The 8,215-nt window shown below is 32.3% G+C and overlaps 1 long non-coding RNA gene across 1 annotated transcript; it reads left to right on the top strand.

Moving 5' to 3' along the window:
• The first annotated feature begins 592 nt into the window (after positions 1 to 592).
• LOC148270813 (uncharacterized) lies at positions 593 to 3,682 on the top strand. The gene is made up of 3 exons (XR_015825273.1): positions 593 to 1,200; positions 2,566 to 3,073; positions 3,124 to 3,682. It is a non-coding gene; the product is annotated as an uncharacterized LOC148270813 (long non-coding RNA).
• The last annotated feature ends 4,533 nt before the right edge of the window (positions 3,683 to 8,215 follow it).

Raw genomic sequence — 8,215 nt, forward strand, 5'->3', positions numbered from 1 at the left:
TTCAAATATTTGCCGTAGATAACAGAAAATTGTATTGCTAGGATAATATCAAGTTCTTTACATTACTTTAGTTAAATTATCCTCAGAAATATGTTTTTTTTATGAATTTTTGCCGTTATGACCACATAGATTTAAATAAATAAATACATCTCCAACAAATTTGCATATGTGGCCTAACTTATACCCACCCGAGATGTGTTTGATTAGACCCAGTACTATTGAAAATTATCGATTATGTCAAAAACATTTTTTATAAATCATTTTCCTTGAAAATCGTTTGCTAAACTTAACCACGCGTCAATTTATTGAATCAAATCATATTTTGATGGTTAAATAATGTTGAAAACCCCACAAAAATGCCCAAAATCAGAATCAGAATCAAACCTGGGTCTAATCTGACCCGCCACCGCAAGACACGTTTTTTTTTAACCTAGCGGGCTTTAAGAATCAATAGTTTTAATAAAGGTAAATTAAAATGCACCTTTTAATCATATATTAAAATTTAAAGTATGGTTTAAGATGAAAATATTTTGAGAATAATAAAAATAAATTTGATTATTATTTGAAGTATATGTTTTAAATACCGAAATTCTTTTTTTTTTTTTTTGTTTGTTTATTAACGCAGTATTAGAAAAAAAAGAAATAATTCGATTTATATTAATATAATGCAAAAAACAGAATAAAATGCCTCAACAAGAGAAACTAACAATGCGATCACAACTGACGTATGCAGTCGTTTCAGCGGCCAAAAAAAAAAATAGTTCCAAATATAAAAGAGGCTAGATAACGCTATGTATCTACTATAGTTTCAATTTGTTTTTTCGGCCTAAAATTTAGAAAAAAAGGGTTTTATTTCTCTACAAAACTGCATTTATAAGTAAAGTTTACTGAGGTTTTTTCTTTTTTTTCTGGGGTACCACCTACATAAATCAATATAATTACGTTTCATGTATTTGATACGGCTGATATAATATTTTGAATGGAAGCTCGACAGGAAATATCTGTGACAAGGAATTTATTCAAATTCGCTCCTTACAATCGATTCCACAGGTATAAATATGTGTGTTGTTTCATATACACATACATGGGCGCTTATTGCTTATGTTCACATTTCGACGGCTTAATCCGCTAACAAGACAACTCCAGTAAACCTAACTATACAGGAGCAACAAACAACTGTATTATATAGTTTATTTTAGTGTACTTAACTCTTAAAAGACTGTGCTGAATAATCCCTTTGCAGCCGGTGGTGTAACACAATGTGACCACAAGCATAAGTCGAGATATTTTGAAATGTAAGCTAAAATACCAAATTATTTACAATGGTATGTGTTAAAAATGATCTTTATTCAAAGATGTTACATGAAAAATATAAAATTAAAGCATATTTATGCAAAATAAAGTTAGAAATTGTGTTCATTCCCTTTAAAATCCCGCCAGCAAGCGCTGCCGCCTGCGTCTGGTTGTCGACTGAATTCCGAATTACACTTACGACTGAATTTAGCGGAAATAGATCAACCGGGAGACTAGAAAGTATGCTATGCTAATACAACTCTTATTTGAATGCAAAAAAGAATATCAAATTTTTATTGCAAATAAATACTAGATTTTATTAGAATAAATAAAAACGCTGTTAAAACATATTCTTAGAATAATATTGAAATAAAACCTAAAAAAATAGCAAAAAAAACTTGTAAGAAATAAAATAATAGTACGTAATACGTGATATAATCAAATCATAATTAAACATACACAAAAATGACAACGTAAACACGTTTTTTAAAACTAGTTACGAACAAATTTTTTGAACACTTTAAATGAAATAACTTTGCACACTTCCTTGGGTACACTTCCACTTATTTGTTTGACCAATTAGCGCTTTCATCCTCTAATGGACATCTTCAGACTGGCGAATATTATACAACGTAAGGATGATTTATAGAAATCAAAATATTATCTTAAGTGTGGAAATGAGTGGAAGTGTACCAAGTATTTTTGATTAATAACTTATATGTAAATGTATGTAAATATTACATCATTACAATGAAATTCCATCAAGAATTGTCAAAAAATAATTTAAATCAGATAAATTGTGAATAAATTGGAGAAACATTTCGGGAACACGGTGTGTTAAATACAGCGTCAGCTCAGTATACTGCAAAAAACTTCACGCGACTGATGTGTTCTCTGTCCCACAAGTGGTATAATTCTGTATCGTGCTCTTTCGGTATTGTTTTCTCGGTCACTCAAGCTCCGCCCCTAACGAATAGTGTCCTTGTCGGTCTTCTGATATGCTATATTCTCGTGCTCTTTCTTATAAAATTAAATAAACCACTTATAATACTGGCATCTCTTTCGTTTGTTTTAATTTATTTTACAAAATGAAGAAATTGTTTTTTATAGAAAAAGCCCGTGCATTTTTTATAAAAATGTTTCCTTATTTTGGTGTAAAAAAGTCCATATAAGGATTACAAAAAATATGAGTTGGTTATTTAAAAAAATAAGAAAGTTATTAAATGTTTTTTACCCGAGGTAGACATCCGTTACCGCATAGCCACACATGAGTTAATAAATCATTCACATATGATTTATTGAATCACTTATAAACGTCAGTTAATTACAACTACATAATACAATTCATCAATTATTAGTCAATTAAAATCAACAAATGAATAAATATAGAAAAAGTACATAAGGAAATTAGGAACAGCACCAGAATAACGGATATTATGGATCGCGTAGCAGGACTGAAGTGGCAATGAGCAGGACATGTTGCGAGACAAGACCCCGCAAGATGGACCCCTAAAATTTTAAGATGGAGACCTTGGGAGAATAAGCGAGGCGTCGAAAGACCTCAAAAAAGATTGTCTAACGACATAGCTGCTGTAGGGGGTAAAAATTGGCTGCAAACCGACCGAGAAAAATTTTAATATATGGAAGAGGCCTATATCCAGTAGTGGAGGACAGAAGGCTGAAGAAGAAGAAGAAGAAATGAATCAATTCTAATAAATAAATACGAATATATTGCCAAGCTGTCATGTCCTGTACTTTCTTGGACTCTCTTACACAGGCTGTGTGGAAAAAACTACTGCTTTTTCCACACAGCCTGTGTTTATTTTCAAGCTGTTTAAACTAACAAAAGCAAATATTTTAATTTTAGCCTATCTCGTGGTCAAATGGTCAGCGCGTTTGTCTACCATGCAAGAACTCTTGGGTTTAATTCCCAACGTGGTAAACGTGAAATATTTAAAAGCTGTTTTTGTACTGGAATTCACAGTCCCAGGACTGGCACCTGAAGCGTAAGACTGATTAAGATGCGGTGCGGTTGGTGTGTGGACAAACCAATGCGTTGTCAAATGCAGCACTACGTATGAAAAGGGTCATGTTTTGTCATAGAAATAAAAGACGAGAGATACTTAAATCCATAAATTCAAAATGACCAGAGACCGGTTTGATGGCTTTCTTCAAGACTAGTATCTTTATTATAAAATTCGATGTCCCGAAAGCGATGAAATTGGTCACTGGTTATTCCAAATTTGCGGATTTAAGTATCACGCGTCTTTTGTTTCTTGTCACATTTAGAGAATTGCACCGCGTCGTGGTCCTCGCAGTACATATTTTCACGAACACGTTAATAATGAAATCTTAATTATTATTTTTTTTAAATTGCACCACAACAGACATGTAGAACTGTTGGTTTTCCTAATAAAATAAAATAAATAGTAATAGAGGAAATGTAATTGACATAAAAATATGAGTATACAGATACATATTTTTTTCTTAAAAATAAATACATACACTACAACAGTTGAAAATACGAACAGAAAAAAAATTATAAAGTTTATATTTGAAGCACTAACTTTGTGGTTATTTATTTTATTTAAAAAAAAATTGGTTCCCAATCGATAAAGTTTTGGTATTTGTGAATTAAGATTGGTTAGCGAAAAAGTAGTGTGAAACGGCATTTAAAAAAATAAAATATTTGCTGTCTTATGATTTCCCAAATATTTAGATTTTAGGGACATTTTCAGGTATTTATAAATAACTCACAATTATTCAACCGGAATCAAGTAGCGGTATAGTAAGGTTCAAATATCGGACCTCTGATTTGTGAGTCCGCAACACTTCCACGGAACCATTCTCTGGTTCTATAAAATGTAATATTTTTTTAACAGTGCTAAATTTTTTTGGCCTAGAATATTATTTTTTATTATTTATTGTCAAACATTTTACTAAATTAATATGAAAAATTTGTATAAAACCACTTACTTACCTATTAAGCTCACACCCCTCCTCCCCTTTATTTTTTTTACTATTTCTCAAACAACATAGAATATTTTCATAATTCAACCAGTGCATGTTTGTCTTATCAGAGCATGTGCTTATTGAAATGCACGTCGTGTTAGTTTTATATTGTTGTGCAACAACTATGGTGAAGGTGTATTGTGGGTTTTGCATGTTGGTTTAACTGGTGTCCTGACAAAGAGACGAGTACGTCTTGAAACCGGTAGACATAAAAAAGTCGGTAAGTGATTACATACAAATTTTTAATAATATTTATTATTTAATTTGTTTTGAGCATAATAAATTGTTTATGTTCTCAGTACAGTTAATTGTTAACACAATATTAAATATGTCGTACAAAAGTTGTTATATGCGCGTTTCTAAATGTTTTTCTCTAAAAACTCCTCGGGAATAATATGTATTTCCAAAATTTGTATAAAATATTTATATGAACAAAAAACATCTTAACTAGAACGGATCTGTATGATAATTTGTAATTCATAGTACATAATACATGTTCGATAAAATCTTATAATTTAAATATTCTGTTTTTAAAATTTGCCACTAAAACTAAGAACAGTACAATTTACATTTGTGGGTAAATGGGTAAATAAACAATATAAGGGTAAATGATTAATTTACTGTTGAAACATTCTAGAGCTCGCCATCTTGTGAATACTAATGAGAATTTTCCTTCTCTAGTTCCGCCGCACGTCGCGAAGCGGCGCTAGTGCAAGGAAAAACAAAGAACTGTCAGTTTGGCAAAAGCTCCCGCGCTTTTTCCGGCTTCCGTTTGGCGTGCTACGCTGCATGGTAATTGGTGACAATTTCGTCTTCGACAATGCTTTTCTTGCACCAAATAAATAGTGTTCTTTTTTTAAAAGTAAATAATTTTAAACAAGAAAATAAACTATTCAGCCGTTAGAGGTAGGCAAAGAGGATTCAAAGCCATATTTATTAATTTATTTCATATGAAACATTATATTTTTTCTTTTCTATATGAACACCTCACTGAGCATAACCCGTGACGTGGCATTCATTTACGTTATTTTTATATTATGTTCTAGTACTTATATAATAAAAAAATATCAGATATGCATCAATAATTTCGAATTCAAATAGACTACTGTTTTGGTGGGGTGACCATCTCAAGGCAGTTTTCGGGACCCAAATCCAGAAGCCATTTTTTAACAAATAATTTGAATTTCTATTTATTTGTATTAAAATGCCTTTGCATACAAAACTTTGCAAAAAAACATTCGCATCGTATATCTCTTTATCCGTTATTTCACTGTTCATTCGCTCTACATGTCCAAACCAGCGGTGAACTCCATTCTGGATTTTGTCGATAATACTTATTTCAGCCTTACATAATGCAGGGATCTCCACATTTGTGCTCTAACGTGCATAGTTTTACCACACATTCACCTTAGAGATCGCATTTCAATAGCATTCACCTGACTTTTATCCTTATTTTTTCCAATTTTCGAGTCCGCTTCCAAATATAGTGTTGGCATCAGGACTCCATTGAAGATATTACACTTTGTTAAATAATGATAAATAAATATGCTAATCCTGAAAATAGTTCTGGTTAATTCTTAAAAAGAAGTTCTGCGTTGGTTCGGACATGTAGAGCGAATGGACAGCGAAAGAACGGATTAAAAGATTTACGATACAAAATCGAGAAAGATCTAAAAAGACAAGGCATAACAAAATCCAATTAATACTTGGAGACGGACATGTCAAAAGTCGGAATAATCGGCGCGCGGGCATGTGAAGATGGATGAATAATGCGGAAGAAGCGAGGTATGTATGCAAATACGGCCTCCGTGGTCAAGACGCTTGACTCACGCACGGAAGGTTCCGGGTTCGATTCCCGGTGAGAACACAAAAATTAAAAATGTGATTTTTCTCAAGCCTGGTTGTTCTGTAATGTAATTCACCACAGTAATTGGGCCTCCTGGCCTGTTGTGGTGCAAAAAAAAAAGAAAAATAAAAATGAAAAAGAAAAGACAAAGGTAGTCAGGCATTCTATCCTCTCTGCCTACCGCTACGGGGAAATGGCGTGATAGTTTATTTGTTTTGTTTTCTCTGTAATTCCTAAAAAATGGCAAATGTAATTTTTAACATGACATAAAATTTGTCACAATTTGTTTAGACATTGAAAAACCAAACAGAGCTAAAAAGTTACAATTAAGAAATGTTTTCAGTGTATAAAAGAAAATGACGAGTTGAACAACAAAGAACAAAGCTAATTAAAGAAATCAGTCAAGAAAGGCGGATGTCACCCATACTCGTGACTCGTGACATCGTGACTTGTGACAGTTGGTTTATTTCCTTTTGTTTTATTGTTCTGGTGAAGTCATATCGGGAGTAGTGACCCTTAACTGTCCCTTCATTCAATTATTGAACATAGTTTGGTCAACAAGAGAACGGGACATAAAGGACTCTCGCCCTAAATAGGATGTAAGGAATTACGCTCCGTTGACTCAGAAGGTTGCTATTTTACCGGCTTAATTATTTTTATTGTTCACAACTAGATCAAGATAGAAAGAACCCCCCTAGACGGAAGTCTACGATCAAAGACTATGCTGTTGTAATCTCCAGCATTTTATTTGTTTACTTAATTCCTTACAACTGTCACCAGTACACATACGTCCACCTTATCGCGATAACTTCAGAGAATAGTCGGAATCTGGGATTTTTTTATGAATAGATATTTGAACATCGTACGTAGAGATGCAAGGCGGTAAAATTACCGCGGTATTTTACGGGAATTTTACCAGATTTTGGTAAAATACGATATTTTTCGGTATTTTACGGTATTTTTTGGTAAGAAACGAATTTGACGTACTAATTTTTATTATTCAAAGATATTACAAAAACGAGTAGCTTTGTTTTAGGACACTTTAAATGACTGCCAAAACCAGGTTTAGATCCATCGGGTGGTTGTCGAGATTTATTAGAAGTATGGGACGTTCAAGGTCATTCGGTGTGTACTTTTTTGTCTTTTTTTTATAAAAAGGGTTATTTTGTTTTGAAACTTAACAGAATCGGTGGACATAGGGTTCTTAGTAAAACCTTAAGTTTGTGACCTTGAACGACCACCGCTCATGGCGCGATTTTGAAAAAATGGTGCTTAAAATCAGTTTTTCGTGTATAATCACGTCCCTGAAGGTTTTATTTTAAAAAATATACAAAAGTCCGAGAAAATAAAATTTACTTAAAAATCATCATAATAGCGACTTTTGGTAAAATTACGTAATTTTACATCTATTATCGTACGTCCGAAGACGGCAGATAAACCTTTTTTTTTTGTATGGGCGCTTTTTTGGGTTTTTGGATAATCCTAGCTCCCATAAGAATCAATTAGGTATTTTTTGAGTTTTTCAAAAATTGCGTATTTTTATTCCGTACGTCCAAAGACATTAGACAAAACTAGATGCTTTTTAAAAAGTATTTATTGATTTTCTTTAGGTCTATGCTAAACAAAATGTAATATAATAGTTACAACACAATATTTGCATCTATACTTATTCTTACGTTATTTATTACTTTTGTACACTTACTATGCCTATTTATAATATTCAAACTGTTCACTTATATTGACTTATTTTCACTATATTCCCTAGTACATAACAGGGGTGAACCGTGTAAAAAGGCGATTATGCGCAGCTTACCATCAATATTTGACTGACCAAAATAATGTTTTACTGTAACTAATTAACAGAAAAACAAAGAAATAATTACTATTTATTTTTAATATTTTCCACCGTTTGTCTTTTCATCCTAATATAAATATTAATATTAATAAAACGCGCCCAGCGCCTGCGGTGAGCCAAGAAACTAGCCGATTATTCCAGCTTATTTTTTCATACAAATGAGTATACTGTATTTTAAATGCCTTAACCTCAGTGCGAGTTTTTTCTGC

This window comes from Micrasema longulum, unplaced genomic scaffold (assembly GCF_059751315.1).
Source record: "Micrasema longulum isolate JH-2025_06_02 unplaced genomic scaffold, ASM5975131v1 h1tg003383l, whole genome shotgun sequence".
NCBI classification, from domain to species: Eukaryota; Metazoa; Arthropoda; class Insecta; order Trichoptera; family Brachycentridae; genus Micrasema; species Micrasema longulum.